The sequence below is a fragment of the Lissotriton vulgaris genome, chromosome 12 (genome assembly GCF_964263255.1).
Source record: "Lissotriton vulgaris chromosome 12, aLisVul1.2, whole genome shotgun sequence".
NCBI classification, from domain to species: Eukaryota; Metazoa; Chordata; class Amphibia; order Caudata; family Salamandridae; genus Lissotriton; species Lissotriton vulgaris.
Window position 1 is genome coordinate 672,670,806 of NC_141700.1, and position 15,284 is coordinate 672,686,089.

Here is a 15,284-nt window from a genome sequence, read left to right on the forward strand (position 1 = left end):
ACTGGCTCATATTAATTCCTTACTTAATCAAGGACACCTGTGGCATACTATGGGGAAGGCAACCATGGCCAAAGTTCAGTCCTAACATACAAGAGGTAATATTTGACATAAGGGTCTCACATGGTACATAGGCAGCACTAATATAACAAGCATTGGCATAGCCAATAGGTCTCGCCTTTGGGTACTTATAAGTGTTTAGCTAGAGATATTAACTTTACCTATGTCTTTAAGCTGTGCTGTACAGAAGGTTGCAGCATGCTGAAAAGTTATAATAAAGAAATGTCAAAAGCAATTTTGTTATCTTAGATATGACCAAAAAAGCATTATGTACAACTAAACAACCATATTTAAAAAGTGTTATCCTTTCAATGCTGGCAACTTGTATCTGCCTGTCCCAATGGTTGCTTGTTGTGGTTTTTTTGTTATGGGGGGCATAAATAACAGGAGGGTGAAGGTCAGTCAGTCAGTCAGTGAGAGTGAGTGAGAGAGTCAGTCAGTCAGTGCGAGTGAGAGAGTCAGTCAGTAAGAGAGTGAGAGTCAGTGAGAGAGTGAGAGTCAGTCAGTGAGAGTGAGAGTCAGTCAGTGATAGTGAATGAGAGTGAGAGAGTAAGTCAGTCAGTGAGTGAAAGAGAGTGAGTCAGTGAGATAGTCAGTCAGTGAGAGTGAGTCAGTCTTTTAGCGAGAGTCAGTTTTTTAGCAAGAGTCAGTCTTTTAGCAAGAGTCAGTCAGTCAGTGAGAGAGAGTGTTTGTCAGTGAGAGAGTCAGTGAGAGAGAGTCAGTGAGAGAGTCAGTGAGAAAGAGAGTCAGTGAGAGAGAGTCAGTCACTGAGAGAGAGTGAGTCAGTGAGAGAGAGTGAGTCAGTGAGAGAGAGAGAGTGTCAGTCAGTGAGAGAGAGTGAGTCAGTCAGTGAGAGAGAGTGGGAAAGTGAGTCTGTGAGAGTGAGTCTGTGAGAGTGAGTCTGTGAAAGGGAGTCTGTGAGAGGGAATCTGTGAGAGTGTCTGTGAGAGAGTGTCTGTGAGAGAGGGTCTATGAGTGTCTACGAGTCTGTGAGTGAGTGTCTGTGAGTGAGTGTCTGTGAGAAAGTGTCTGTGAGAGAGTGTCTGTGAGAGTCAGTGAGAGAGTGTCTGTGGGAGAGTGTCTATGAGTCTGTGGGAGAATGTCTGTGAGAGTCTGCGAGAACGTCTGTGAGAGACTGAGAGAGTGTCTGTGAGAGAGTGTCTGTGAGAGTCTGTGAGAGAGTGTCTCTGAGAGTCTGCAAGAGAGTGTCTGTGAGAGTCTGTGATAGAGTGTCTGTGAGAGAGTGTCTGTGAGAACCTGTCTGTGAGAGAGTGTCTGAGAAAGTGTCTGTGAGAGAGTGTCTGTGAGTGGCTGAGAGAGAGTGTCAGTGTGAGAGTGTATGTGGGTGTCTGTGAGTGAGTGTCTGTGAGAGAGTGTCTTTGAGAGAGTATCTGTGAGAGTCTGGGAGAGTGTCTGTCAGAGTCTGTGAGAGAGTGTGAGAGTCTGTGAGAGAGTGTCTGTGAGAAAGTCTGTGAGAGAGTGTCTGTGAAAGAGTCTGTGAGAGTGTCTGTGAGACTGTCGGTGAGAGTGTCTGTGAAAGTCTGTGAGAGAGTGTCTGTGAGCGAGGGTATGTGAGAGACTCTGTGAGAAAGTGTCTGTGAGAGAGTCTATGAGAGAGTGTCTGTGAGAGTCTGTGAGAGTGTCTGTGGGAGTCTGTCTGTGAGAGAGAGTCTGTGAGAGTGTCTGTGAGAGTGTCTGTGACAGTGTCTGTGAGAGAGAGTCTGTGAGAGAGAGTCTGTGAGAGTGTCTGTGAGAGATAGTCTGTGAGAATGTCTGTGAGAGAGTGTCTGTGAGAGAGTGTCTGTGGGAGTATCTGTGAGAGAGTGTCTGTGAGAGTCTGTGAGAGTGTGAGAGATAGTCTGTGAGAGAGTGTCTGTGAGTGTCTGTGAGAGTCTGTGAGAGAGTGTCTGTGAGAGAGTGTCTGTGAGAGTCTGTGAGAGAGTCTGAGAGAGAGTGTGAGAGTGTGTGAGAGGCTGTCAGAGTGTGAGAGATAGTCTGTGAGAGAGTGTCTGTGAGAGTCTGTGAGAGTCTGTGAGTGAGTGTCTGTGATAGTGTCTGAGAGAGTCTGTGAGAGAGTGTCTGTGAGAGTGTCTGCGAGAGACTGTCTGTGAGAGTCTGTGAGAGAGTGCATGTGAGAGAGTCTCTGTGAGAGAGTGCCTGTGAGAGAGAGTCTGTGAGAGAGTCTGTGAGAGAATCTGAGAGCCTGTGAGAGAGTGTCTCTGAGAGTCTGTGAGAGTGTCTGTGAAAGTGTCTGTGAGACTGTCGGTGAGAGTGTCTGTGAAAGTCTGTGAGAGAGTGTCTGTGAGCGAGGGTATGTGAGAGACTCTGTGAGAAAGTGTCTGTGACAGAGTCTATGAGAGAGTGTCTGTGAGAGTCTGTGATAGTGTCTGTGAGAGTCTGTCTGTGAGAGTGTCTGTGACAGTGTCTGTGAGTGAGAGTCTGTGAGAGAGAGTCTGTGAGAGAGTGTCTGTGGGAGTCTGTGAGAGTCTGTCTGTGAGTCTGAGAGAGTGTCTGAGAGAGTGTCTGTGAGAGAGTCTGGGAGAGAGTGTCTTTGAGAGAGTGTCTGTGAGAGTCTGTGAGAGAGTGCCTGTGAGAGAGTGTGAGAGAGAGTGTCTGTGAGAGTCTGTGAGACTGTCTGTGAGAGTCTGTATGTGAGAGAGTCTGTGAGAGAGTATTTAGGAGAGTGTCTGTGACAGTGTCTGTGAGAGAGTGTCTGTGAGAGAGTCTGTGAGAGTGTCTGTGAGAGAGTGTCTGTGAGAGAGTGTCTGTGAGAGTGTCTGTGAGAGTGTGAGAGTGTCTGTGAGAATCTGTGAGAGAGCATCTGTGAGAGAGTGCCTGTGAGAGAGTGTATGTGAGTGTCTGTGAGAGTCTGTGAGAAAGTGTTTGAGAGTCTGTGAGAGAGTGTCTGTGAGAAAGTCTGTGAGAGAGTGTCTGTGAAAGAGTCTGTGAGAGAGTGTGAGAGTGTCTGTGAGACTGTCGGTGAGAGTGTCTGTGAAAGTCTGTGAGAGAGAGTCTGTGAGAGAGAGTCTGTGATAGTGTCTGTGAGAGAGTCTGTGAGAATGTCTGTGAGAGAGTGTCTGTGAGAGTGTCTGTGAGAGATAGTCTGTGAGAATGTCTGTGAGAGAGTGTCTGTGAGAGAGTGTCTGAGGGAGTACCTGTGAGAGAGTGTCTGTGAGAGTCTGTGAGAGTGTGAGAGATAGTCTGTGAGAGTCTGTAAGAGAGTGTCTGTAAGAGAGTGTCTGTGAGAGAGTCTGAGAGAGAGTGCCAGAGTGTGTGAGAGGCTGTCTGAGTGTGAGAGATAGTCTGTGAGAGAGTGTCTGTGAGAGTCTGTGAGAGAGTGTCTGTGATAGTGTCTGAGAGAGTCTGTGAGAGAGTGTCTGTGAGAGTCTGTGAGAGTCTGTGAATGAGTGTCTGTGAGAGTATGTGAGAGAGTGTCTGTGAGAGAGTGTCTGTGAGAGTCTGAGCGGGTGTCTTTGAGAGAGTGTCTATGAGAGAGTGTCTGTGAGAAAGTGCCTGTGAGAGTCTGTGAATGAGTGTCTGTGAGAGTATGTGAGAGAGTGTCTGTGAGAGAGTGTCTGTGAGAGTCTGAGCGGGTGTCTGTGAGAGAGTGTCTATGAGAGAGTGTCTGTGAGAGAGAGTCTGTGAGAGAGTGTCTGTTAGAGAGTGTCTGTGAGAGTCAGTGAGAGAGTGCCTGTGAGAGTCTGAGAGAGTGTCTTTGAGAGTCTGTGAGAGAGTGTCTGTGAGAGTCTGTGAGAGTCTGTGAGAGAGTGTCTGTGAGAGTCTGTGAGAGATTGTCTGTGAGAGAGGGCCTGTAAGAGTCTGTGAGAGAGTGTCTGTAAGAGAGTATCTGTGATAGTGTGTTGTCTGTGAGAGTCTGTGAGAGTGTGTCTGTGAGAGAGTGTCTGTGAGAGCGTGTCTGTGAGAATGTCTGTGAGAGAGAGTCTGTCTGAGAGTGTCTGTTAGAGAATGTCTGTGAGAGTCTGTGAGAGAGTGCCTGTGAGAGTCTGAGAGAGTGTCTGTGGGAGTCTGTGAGAGAGTGTCTGTGAGAGTCTGTGAGAGAGTGTCTGTGAGAGTCTGTGAGAGAGTCTGTGAGAGAGGGCCTGTAAAGGTCTGTGAGAAAGTGTCTGTAAGAGAGTGTCTGTGATAGTGTGTTGTCTGTGAGAGTCTGTGAGAGTGTCTGTGAGAGTCTGTGAGAGAGTGTCTGTGAGAGTCTTTGAGCGAGTGTCTGTAAGAGTCTGTGAGAGAGTGTCTGTGAGAGTCTGTCTGTGAGTCTGAGAGAGTGTCTGAGAGAGTGTCTGTGAGAGAGTCTGGGAGGGAGAATGTCTGTGAGAGAGTGTCTGTGAGAGTCTGTGAGAGAGTGCCTGTGAGAGAGTGTGAGAAAGAGTGTCTGTGAGAGTCTGTGAGAGTGTCTGTGAGAAACTGTATGTGAGAGAGTCTGTGAGAGAGTATTTGGGAGAGTGTCTGTGACAGTGTCTGTGAGAGAGTGTCTGTGAGAGAGTCTGTGAGAGAGTGTCTGTGAGAGAGTGTCTGTGAGAGTGTCTGTGAGAGTGTCTGTGAGAGTCTGTGAGAGAGCATCTGTGAGAGAGTGTCTGTGAGAGAGTGTCTGTGAGTGTCTGTGATAGTGTGTCTGAAAATCTGTGAGAGAGTGTCTCTGAGAGTCTGTGAGAGAGTGTCTGGGAGAGTCTGTTAGAGAGTGTCTGTGAGAGTCTGTCTGTGAGAGTTTGAGAGAGTGTCTGTGATAGAGCGTCTGTGAGAGAGTGTCTTTGAGAGTGTCTGTGAGAGTCTGTGAGAGAGTGTCTGTGGGACTGTCTATGAGAGAGTGTCTGTGAGAGATTGTCTGTGAGAGAGAGATTGTGAGAGAGTGTCAGTGAGAGTGTCTGTGAGAATCTGTGAGAGAGTGCCTGTGAGAGAGTGTCTATGAGAGAATGTCTGTGAGAGAGTGTCTGTGAGAGAGTGTCTGTGAGAGTAAGTGAGAGAGTCTGTGAGAGTGTCTGTGAGAATCTGTGAGAGAGTGTCTGTGAGAGAGTGCCAGTGAGAGTCTGAAAAAATGTCTGTGAGAGTCTGTGAGATAGTGTCTGTGAGAGAGTGTCTGTGAGAGTCTGTGAGAGAGTTCCTGTGAGAGTTTGTGAGAGAGTGTATGTGAGAGAGTCTGTGGGAGAGTGTCTGTGAGAGAGTGTCTGTGAAAGAGTGTCATACAGTCTGTCTGTGAGAGACTCTGTGGGAGAGAGTCTGTGAGAGTGAATCAGCCATTAATACAAGGCATTTGCAGTTAGGGTGAGTACTCTAACGCTCAACTTTCATTTTGACAATGGTTCGTTGGTTCGAATAGAAAACCTGTACATGTTTGCAGAGTTTAACAATTTGTGGCTATTCATAATGCTCTGAGGATACTACATTATTATATGCAAATAAATACATGCCGAACAAATAAAAGAAACGATTCTAGTGAAGACTTGAATCAGCATGTTCTGAAAACCTGTAATTTGCGGGAGATAGAGAGAGCCCGGGAGTGCTACGTGCGCGCATGCGCAAGATGTAAAGCATTGCGCACGCGTGCACATTTTGTACACCGATACGCGAAGCGGCATTTTCGTTGCTATGACAACGAAAGCATCGCAAGATGGCGTGGACTGTCCACAGTCCTACGGACACGCGCATACTGTCTGATATGGACAGATGGCGATCTTTGCAAAGTAGCCATCCTTGTCCATGCAGACGCGTGCATGAGCCCACTGGAAGAATTGATTCCAAAAGGTCCTCTCTAGCGAGTGCAGCGCATGCGCTGCTTTTGCCAGGCGAGACCTAAAAACTGTGGCACTGGCCTATTGTACAGTGTTTTTGCTTAAGAGGACACCAATGGCATATGGTGGGAGGCATCATATTGAGCCATGTTTACATTTCTGCAGCTTTCTCTGAGACCAGGGCTTTACATTTAGGTTTTTTAAAAATAAATAATTTCAGTAGTGTAATGCATATTCTTCTACTTAAGTAAAAGTTGACTGCAGAGAAAACACATGTTTGTACATTACTGCTTTGTTTCATTATTGTTAATAAATGAAAAATTGTGTGTGAAAAAACCTTAACCTCTGTTCATTGGACAAGTAAAAAAGCCTCGAAAATGATCAACGATCAAATTGTATTGGCAATCTGAAATAATATATTATTATTCAATATAAGGTGTATATCAATTAACACATGCAAACTTAAATACTTCCTATGATCTATTAATAAATATCCCATTCTGCTTTACACCGGGGGAACCATTAAGCTATGGCTCTTTGTGCTGTGAATATGTTATGCTACCAGTACTAACAAAAAGAGAAAGGAGTTGGTATCCCAAGATTTACTAAATAAGTACACTAATGGTTGTAGCCCCAATTCCTGTAACACACTAAGGTCAAATGTCATAATGTCACTTCCTGTGATGGTATTAAGGTCAAAGGTGTGATGTCACTTCAGCTACCCCTGGTGTTTTGGTGAATCAACGTCCATGCTGCATACTTCCAGATTACACACTTTTTGAAGTTGCTGTATGCATGGCACCCCAAGGAAGCCCTTCAGCTACTGGTTGCCACTATATAAAACATATAAATAAATAAATTAAACTGTTTCAGTAATGTGATAATTATGGCATTTTATAATATTAGGGAGTGTCCTGCTTCTTTATTAAACATGCTGTATTGATAACAGTAGTAAGATTCCCCCTCTGTGGCCCAGAAGCAGTTTCTTGTAGTTTGTGCAGTCAGTCAGTTAAATCACTGTATTTAATACTTAGGAAATTAAGATCATGAAAGTACAAAAATATACATTATAAAAATACAGACATTTAAAACAATGATTACAATCAGAGTAAAAATGCGTCTTGGCCCCCCTGCTCTTTTCCTTTTTTAAAGCAGTTCTCCCACAAACTCTATGTACTACAAGAGGGGTAAGCCCGAAACTAGATGGGAAACATATCTTGTGTCTACTCTATGCGGATGACCTGGTAATTATGGAGCAGTCAGAGATTGGTCTACAACGAAAATTACACAAGTTTACAGAATATTGCCAAGTCAAAAAACTTGTAGTTAATATGGAGAAGATTAAGATTTTATGTTTCGGCAGAAGGAAAAGAGGGATTTCCTGGTACCTGGGCACAGAAAAATTGGAAAAAGTAACTGAATATAGATACCTGGGGATGTGGTTTCAAGGAAATTTGCATTGGCACACCCACTTGGATGCACTAAAATTGAGGACTTCGGCCTCATTGAAGGGATTAAAAAGATTCAATGGCGTGTACGGGGAAATGTCTGATAGACCGGTTCTAAAAGCTTGTTCAGACATGGTGCCACTTCAATTTTTGTATGGTGGTGAGATATTATATTTGAGTGGCAAAAATAGGTGGGATGTTGAGGAGGGAAACAGTTTGAAAAATCTCTTTTCTCTGCCTAAATCATCAATGGTACAGGCAGTGAGACTTGAACTGGGAACTACCTCATGGGGTATCTTAACGAGCATGGCCCTACTACGCTCCTGGCAATGTGTGAGTTTAGGTCAAGATATTAAAATCTCACAATGGTGTCAGAAGGAAATTATAAACAGCGATTTAACCTGGGTAAAAGAAACTAGAGCCATAGTCCGAAAAGCGTGCTGCCAGTTAAAGATTGAACTGCGCCCTCAGCCCCCTTCAGCCTGAGATTGATAAGAGAGAGCTTAAGATGCTGGGATCTGTAGTCTCTCGAGCACAGGACCAAGACTATCTTTCTAGGAAAAGTTCAGTTCTCCATATGGTCACAGTGTGGCAAAAAGATCAACGTTTTCCTTATATTGACAGGCTACCCAGTTGCCAGTTAAGGCGTGAAGTGCTAAGACTAAGATTTGGGGTAAACCTATGTTATGCGAGTAAAGGGGTAAAAATCTTTATGCTAAATAATGAAGGAAAATGCACTTGCACTTTAGGAATAGCATTTAATATCATACACATTTTATTGGATTGCCAGAAGTTGTTAGAAGTGAGAAAAGATTTCTTATGTCCGATTTTTAAAACATATGATATTAAAAATAGGTCGCAAGCAGTAAACCTTTTACTAGAAATGGTCAATCTAGACATAGCCAGTGCCATAGGGAAATATATTTAAAAAGTTAAGGAGTTCTTAAAATGTAACGACTATCGAGAGGTCTAGGTTGAGTGTTTAAGGTGAATGAGAAACATAAGAACAAAAATCATGTGGTATAAAAAAATTTACATCTCAGGTTTTTAAATTGAAATTGTGTGTTTTAGACAATTTTTTAAATGCTAGTTTTAATGTTTTCTTCCTTCTGAGGATGTGAGGATTGTCGCTTTTAAGAAGTGTATAGATGATTTTTAGAATCTGTACATACTGGATTTTACTATGCGGTGTGTTGTTTATTGTTTACTTTGATGGTTGTAATAGACAGAATAAAGTCTTACTGAACTGAACTGAGTAAAAATGCATAACTCATTAAGAAGGATTACACTGTTGTCTAGTCTTCCATGAGAGTAGTAAAAAGGAAGCCACAGAATAAGACACTAATTGATCAGGCTATGATTGTAAAAAATACATCCCAGGACATTGAGTAAAACGGTATTTGCACATGAGCGGCCGGATGAATCTAATACGCTGATCCTTGTAAAATATGCAAAAGAAAAAGATATGTAAGTTTGATTGAAGGGAAATGCCATCGCACGGGCAAGGGGTGAGGTCAGGCATAGAGTATATTCCAGCTGGATAGGAGAACATACAGTGTCTGTGAGAGTCTGTGAGAGAGTGTCTGTGAGATTCTGTGAGAGAGTGTTTGTGAGAGTCTGTGAGAGAGTGTCTGTGAGATAGTCTGTGAGAGAGGGCCTGTAAAGGTCTGTAAGAGAGTGTCTGTAATAGTGTGTTGTCTGTGAGAGTCTGTGAGAGTGTTTGTGAGAGTCTGTGGGAGAGTGTCTGTGAGAGTCTTTGAGCGAGTGTCTGTAAGAGTCTGTGAGAGAGTGTCTGTGAGAGTCTGTCTGTGAGTCTGAGAGAGTGTCTGTGAGAGAGTCTGGGAGAGAGTGTCTTTGAGAGAGTGTCTGTGAGAGTCTGTGAGAGAGTGCCTGTGAGAGAGTGTGAGAGAGAGTGTCTGTGAGAGTCTGTGAGAGTGTCTGTGAGAGTCTGTATGTGAGAGAGTCTGTGAGAGAGTATTTAGGAGAGTGTCTGTGACAGTGTCTGTGAGAGAGTGTCTGTGAGAGAGTCTGTGAGAGTGTCTGTGAGAGAGTGTCTGTGAGAGTGTTTGAGCGAGTGTCTGTAAGAGTCTGTGAGAGAGTGTCTGTGAGAGTCTGTCTGTGAGTCTGAGAGAGTGTCTGTGAGAGAGTCTGGGAGAGAGTGTCTTTGAGAGAGTGTCGGTGAGAGTCTGTGAGAGAGTGCCTGTGAGAGAGTGTGAGAGAGAGTGTCTGTGAGAGTCTGTGAGAGTCTGTATGTGAGAGAGTCTGTGAGAGAGTATTTAGGAGAGTGTCTGTGACAGTGTCTGTGAGAGAGTGTCTGTGAGAGAGTCTGTGAGAGTGTCTGTGAGAGAGTGTCTGTGAGAGAGTGTCTGTGAGAGTGTCTGTGAGAGTGTGAGAGTGTCTGTGAGAATCTGTGAGAGAGCATCTGTGAGAGAGTGCCTGTGAGAGAGTGTCTGTGAGTGTCTGTGAGAGTCTGTGAGAAAGTGTTTGAGAGTCTGTGAGAGAGTGTCTGTGAAAGAGTCTGTGAGAGTGTCTGTGAGAGTGTCTGTGAGACTGTCAGTGAGAGTGTCTGTGAAAGTCTGTGAGAGAGAGTCTGTGAGAGAGAGTCTGTGATAGTGTCTGTGAGAGAGAGTCTGTGAGAATGTCTGTGAGAGAGTGTCTGTGAGAGTGTCTGTGAGAGTGTCTGTGACAGTGTCTGTGAGAGAGAGTCTGTGAGAGAGAGTCTGTGATAGTGTCTGTGAGAGATAGTCTGTGAGAATGTCTGTGAGAGAGTGTCTGTGAGAGAGTGTCTGTGGGAGTATCTGTGAGAGAGTGTCTGTGAGAGTCTGTGAGAGTGTGAGAGATAGTCTGTGAGAGAGTGTCTGTGAGTGTCTGTGAGAGTCTGTGAGAGAGTGTCTGTGAGAGAGTGTCTGTGAGAGAGTCTGAGAGAGAGTGTGAGAGTGTGTGAGAGGCTGTCTGAGTGTGAGAGATAGTCTGTGAGAGAGTGTCTGTGAGTGTCTGTGAGAGTCTGTGAGAGAATGTCTGTGATAGTGTCTGAGAGAGTCTGTGAGAGAGTGTCTGTGAGAGTCTGTGAGAGAGTGTCTGTGAGAGTCTGTGAATGAGTGTCTGTGAGAGTATGTGAGAGAACGTCTTTGAGATAGTGTCTGTGAGAGTCTGAGCGGGTGTCTGTGAGAGAGTGTCTATGAGAGAGTGTCTGTGAGAGAGTGCCTGTGAGAGTGTCTGTGAGAGAGAGTCTGTGAGAGAGTGTCTGTTAGAAAGTGTCTGTGAGAGTCTGTGAGAGAGTGCCTGTGAGAGTCTGAGAGAGTGTCTTTGAGAGTCTGTGAGAGAGTGTCTGTGAGAGTCTGTGAGAGATTGTCTGTGAGAGAGGGCCTGTAAGAGTCTGTGAGAGAGTGTCTGTAAGAGAGTATCTGTGATAGTGTGTTGTCTGTGAGAGTCTGTGAGAGAGTGTCTGTGAGAGAGTGTCTGTGAGAGCGTGTCTGTGAGAGTGTCTGTGAGAGAGAGTCTGTCAGAGAGTGTCTGTTAGAGAATGTCTGTGAGAGTCTGTGAGTGAGTGCCTGTGAGAGTCTGAGAGAGTGTCTGTGAGAGTCTGTGAGAGAGTGTCTGTGAGAGTCTGTGAGAGAGTGTCTGTGAGAGTCTTTGAGCGAGTGTCTGTAAGAGTCTGTGAGAGAGTGTCTGTGAGAGTCTGTCTGTGAGTCTGAGAGAGTGTCTGAGAGAGTGTCTGTGAGAGAGTCTGGGAGGGAGAATGTCTGTGAGAGAGTGTCTGTGAGAGTCTGTGAGAGAGTGCCTGTGAGAGAGTGTGAGAAAGAGTGTCTGTGAGAGTCTGTGAGAGTGTCTGTGAGAAACTGTATGTGAGAGAGTCTGTGAGAGAGTATTTGGGAGAGTGTCTGTGACAGTGTCTGTGAGAGAGTGTCTGTGAGAGAGTCTGTGAGAGAGTGTCTGTGAGAGAGTGTCTGTGAGAGTGTCTGTGAGAGTGTCTGTGAGAGTCTGTGAGAGAGCATCTGTGAGAGAGTGTCTGTGAGAGAGTGTCTGTGAGTGTCTGTGATAGTGTGTCTGAAAATCTGTGAGAGAGTGTCTCTGAGAGTCTGTGAGAGAGTGTCTGGGAGAGTCTGTTAGAGAGTGTCTGTGAGAGTCTGTCTGTGAGAGTTTGAGAGAGTGTCTGTGATAGAGCGTCTGTGAGAGAGTGTCTTTGAGAGTGTCTGTGAGAGTCTGTGAGAGAGTGTCTGTGGGACTGTCTATGAGAGAGTGTCTGTGAGAGATTGTCTGTGAGAGAGAGATTGTGAGAGAGTGTCAGTGAGAGTGTCTGTGAGAATCTGTGAGAGAGTGCCTGTGAGAGAGTGTCTATGAGAGAATGTCTGTGAGAGAGTGTCTGTGAGAGAGTGTCTGTGAGAGTAAGTGAGAGAGTCTGTGAGAGTGTCTGTGAGAATCTGTGAGAGAGTGTCTGTGAGAGAGTGCCAGTGAGAGTCTGAAAAAATGTCTGTGAGAGTCTGTGAGATAGTGTCTGTGAGAGAGTGTCTGTGAGAGTCTGTGAGAGAGTTCCTGTGAGAGTTTGTGAGAGAGTGTATGTGAGAGAGTCTGTGGGAGAGTGTCTGTGAGAGAGTGTCTGTGAAAGAGTGTCATACAGTCTGTCTGTGAGAGACTCTGTGGGAGAGAGTCTGTGAGAGTGAATCAGCCATTAATACAAGGCATTTGCAGTTAGGGTGAGTACTCTAACGCTCAACTTTCATTTTGACAATGGTTCGTTGGTTCGAATAGAAAACCTGTACATGTTTGCAGAGTTTAACAATTTGTGGCTATTCATAATGCTCTGAGGATACTACATTATTATATGCAAATAAATACATGCCGAACAAATAAAAGAAACGATTCTAGTGAAGACTTGAATCAGCATGTTCTGAAAACCTGTAATTTGCGGGAGATAGAGAGAGCCCGGGAGTGCTACGTGCGCGCATGCGCAAGATGTAAAGCATTGCGCACGCGTGCACATTTTGTACACCGATACGCGAAGCGGCATTTTCGTTGCTATGACAACGAAAGCATCGCAAGATGGCGTGGACTGTCCACAGTCCTACGGACACGCGCATACTGTCTGATATGGACAGATGGCGATCTTTGCAAAGTAGCCATCCTTGTCCATGCAGACGCGTGCATGAGCCCACTGGAAGAATTGATTCCAAAAGGTCCTCTCTAGCGAGTGCAGCGCATGCGCTGCTTTTGCCAGGCGAGACCTAAAAACTGTGGCACTGGCCTATTGTACAGTGTTTTTGCTTAAGAGGACACCAATGGCATATGGTGGGAGGCATCATATTGAGCCATGTTTACATTTCTGCAGCTTTCTCTGAGACCAGGGCTTTACATTTAGGTTTTTTAAAAATAAATAATTTCAGTAGTGTAATGCATATTCTTCTACTTAAGTAAAAGTTGACTGCAGAGAAAACACATGTTTGTACATTACTGCTTTGTTTCATTATTGTTAATAAATGAAAAATTGTGTGTGAAAAAACCTTAACCTCTGTTCATTGGACAAGTAAAAAAGCCTCGAAAATGATCAACGATCAAATTGTATTGGCAATCTGAAATAATATATTATTATTCAATATAAGGTGTATATCAATTAACACATGCAAACTTAAATACTTCCTATGATCTATTAATAAATATCCCATTCTGCTTTACACTGGGGGAACCATTAAGCTATGGCTCTTTGTGCTGTGAATATGTTATGCTACCAGTACTAACAAAAAGAGAAAGGAGTTGGTATCCCAAGATTTACTAAATAAGTACACTAATGGTTGTAGCCCCAATTCCTGTAACACACTAAGGTCAAATGTCATAATGTCACTTCCCGTGATGGTATTAAGGTCAAAGGTGTGATGTCACTTCAGCTACCCCTGGTGTTTTGGTGAATCAACGTCCATGCTGCATACTTCCAGATTACACACTTTTTGAAGTTGCTGTATGCATGGCACCCCAAGGAAGCCCTTCAGCTACTGGTTGCCACTATATAAAACATATAAATAAATAAATTAAACTGTTTCAGTAATGTGATAATTATGGCATTTTATAATATTAGGGAGTGTCCTGCTTCTTTATTAAACATGCTGTATTGATAACAGTAGTAAGATTCCCCCTCTGTGGCCCAGAAGCAGTTTCTTGTAGTTTGTGCAGTCAGTCAGTTAAATCACTGTATTTAATACTTAGGAAATTAAGATCATGAAAGTACAAAAATATACATTATAAAAATACAGACATTTAAAACAATGATTACAATCAGAGTAAAAATGCGTCTTGGCCCCCCTGCTCTTTTCCTTTTTTAAAGCAGTTCTCCCACAAACTCTATGTACTACAAGAGGGGTAAGCCCGAAACTAGATGGGAAACATATCTTGTGTCTACTCTATGCGGATGACCTGGTAATTATGGAGCAGTCAGAGATTGGTCTACAACGAAAATTACACAAGTTTACAGAATATTGCCAAGTCAAAAAACTTGTAGTTAATATGGAGAAGATTAAGATTTTATGTTTCGGCAGAAGGAAAAGAGGGATTTCCTGGTACCTGGGCACAGAAAAATTGGAAAAAGTAACTGAATATAGATACCTGGGGATGTGGTTTCAAGGAAATTTGCATTGGCACACCCACTTGGATGCACTAAAATTGAGGACTTCGGCCTCATTGAAGGGATTAAAAAGATTCAATGGCGTGTACGGGGAAATGTCTGATAGACCGGTTCTAAAAGCTTGTTCAGACATGGTGCCACTTCAATTTTTGTATGGTGGTGAGATATTATATTTGAGTGGCAAAAATAGGTGGGATGTTGAGGAGGGAAACAGTTTGAAAAATCTCTTTTCTCTGCCTAAATCATCAATGGTACAGGCAGTGAGACTTGAACTGGGAACTACCTCATGGGGTATCTTAACGAGCATGGCCCTACTACGCTCCTGGCAATGTGTGAGTTTAGGTCAAGATATTAAAATCTCACAATGGTGTCAGAAGGAAATTATAAACAGCGATTTAACCTGGGTAAAAGAAACTAGAGCCATAGTCCGAAAAGCGTGCTGCCAGTTAAAGATTGAACTGCGCCCTCAGCCCCCTTCAGCCTGAGATTGATAAGAGAGAGCTTAAGATGCTGGGATCTGTAGTCTCTCGAGCACAGGACCAAGACTATCTTTCTAGGAAAAGTTCAGTTCTCCATATGGTCACAGTGTGGCAAAAAGATCAACGTTTTCCTTATATTGACAGGCTACCCAGTTGCCAGTTAAGGCGTGAAGTGCTAAGACTAAGATTTGGGGTAAACCTATGTTATGCGAGTAAAGGGGTAAAAATCTTTATGCTAAATAATGAAGGAAAATGCACTTGCACTTTAGGAATAGCATTTAATATCATACACATTTTATTGGATTGCCAGAAGTTGTTAGAAGTGAGAAAAGATTTCTTATGTCCGATTTTTAAAACATATGATATTAAAAATAGGTCGCAAGCAGTAAACCTTTTACTAGAAATGGTCAATCTAGACATAGCCAGTGCCATAGGGAAATATATTTAAAAAGTTAAGGAGTTCTTAAAATGTAACGACTATCGAGAGGTCTAGGTTGAGTGTTTAAGGTGAATGAGAAACATAAGAACAAAAATCATGTGGTATAAAAAAATTTATATCTCAGGTTTTTAAATTGAAATTGTGTGTTTTAGACAATTTTTTAAATGCTAGTTTTAATGTTTTCTTCCTTCTGAGGATGTGAGGATTGTCGCTTTTAAGAAGTGTATAGATGATTTTTAGAATCTGTACATACTGGATTTTACTATGCGGTGTGTTGTTTATTGTTTACTTTGATGGTTGTAATAGACAGAATAAAGTCTTACTGAACTGAACTGAGTAAAAATGCATAACTCATTAAGAAGGATTACACTGTTGTCTAGTCTTCCATGAGAGTAGTAAAAAGGAAGCCACAGAATAAGACACTAATTGATCAGGCTATGATTGTAAAAAATACATCCCAGGACATTGAGTAAAACGGTATTTGCACATGAGCGGCCGGATGAATCTAAT